Source organism: Pediculus humanus, genomic scaffold, assembly GCF_000006295.1.
Source record: "Pediculus humanus corporis 1103172107866 genomic scaffold, whole genome shotgun sequence".
In the NCBI taxonomy this organism is placed as follows: Eukaryota; Metazoa; Arthropoda; class Insecta; order Psocodea; family Pediculidae; genus Pediculus; species Pediculus humanus.
Genome location: NW_002987445.1, coordinates 392482 through 394268, shown reverse-complemented (window position 1 = coordinate 394268; position 1787 = coordinate 392482).

The following is a 1787-nucleotide window of genomic DNA, read 5'->3' as shown; positions in this document are numbered from 1 at the left end:
TTATTTTCTCTCTCTCTATCTCTCTTACTCGAAAAAAATAAAATCCTAGAGAAAATAAAAGAAAAACAAATAATGATAATAATAATAATAACTTGGTTTTTTTATCATTCTCTTTTTAAACGATTTGATTGAAACTCTCAACCATCTGAAACCATCACCGCCGCCGCCGCCATTACTACCGCTCACCTTTTTTCACCCTTGAGGAAAAAAGAAAAACAAATCGACCTAAAAACATTTAAAAAATTTAAAACAATAAAAACCTAAAAGAATAAGAAACAAAAGAAAAGAAAAGGAAAAAGAACAAGTATAAGAAGAAAAAAAAAGAAAAAAAAAAACGTCGCCGTAATTTTCACACTTTTAAATTTAGCTAATATTTTTTCATTTTATTTTTTATTTTTTGTTCGAAAGAAGAAGAAAACCAAAAGACACGAAAAAAAAAAAAATTTTCTTTCCCTCTCTTTCTCTTTCTCTCTCTCTCTCTCTCTATCTATTTCTTTATTTTTTTTTTTTCAATTTTCCACGGATTGCTTTTCCAGCATTTTTTTCCCTTCTTCTTCTTTTACGTTTTTTTCTTTTCTCTCCCCTACTCCTTCTGTTTTCTTTCTCCTTCTCCTCTTTAAAACAAAAAGAATTTAGTTATATCATCATCATTATCATCACCATCAGTAATAATAATAATAATAATAATAACAACGACAAAAACAAAGGATCGATTGATTGTTTTCCTTACATAAATAAAAACTTAAAAATTTTTTTCTGTTTTTTAAAAATTCATGCACGTATTGAGGCAGAAAAACATTTGAAAAACGCGCGTTTTTTTTGAGTTACGCATCCGCGTAAAATCATTATGAAAAATAATGATTACGTTACTATACAACGATGATAATAATAATAATAATAACGATTTTTATTAAAAATTTTTTTCAATTCCGTAAAAAAAGTTTTTCATAAAAAAAAATTTTTGTAAATTATGAATTGGCCATTGTGTAAATTTTTCTTCTTCTTCTTCTTCTTCTTCTTTTTCATCTTCTTTTACCTCCTCATCTTCTTTCGTACAAAAAAAAAAAGAAAAAAAGAAAAAAAAATTATTTTAATTTAAACGGAAATAGTTTTTTAGCGAGCAGAAGAAAAGTGATTTTTTTTTTTTTTTTGTTTATTACAAAAAACGATTTCGTTTTCGATTTTTCTTTTCTTTTTTTGTGTTTAATTTTCCGCGTTTGTTTGTTTGTTTTCGCGTTACGTAAGGTATTTGATAAAAATTAAATTTCTCTTTAAAATACAAAAAAAAAAGAAAGAAAAAAAAAATTTTTTTTCACTTTCGAAATTTTTTTAATGTTTAAATTACAATTTTTAAATCGAATGCGATTTATTATTACGTTTGTTTGTTTGTTTATTCGTTTGTTCGTTTGTTTGCTATCGAATAACAAAAATCCACACGAATAACAAGATTGTTGATATTTAAAATTTTCCCGATCCACTTGAATAATTAAAAAATTATTATTATTTTTTGTTTAAGATCGTCACGATTCGTTCCACGACATTTTATTCGTCACGTCTGATATTAAAAATGTCTTCTGACACGACACCTTATTTCGACGTGTAACAAACGAAAATATTAATTAAATAAATAAAAAAAAGATAAAAAAAATTATTAGACCTCTTTTCGTTTCTTACGAATAAATTATCGCATCACACACAGAGTCTCCAAATTTTGGCGGGTTATTTAAAATACCGGAAGTCGAATATAACAATCAGCAATAACGTCATTTAATAATAATAATATTAAA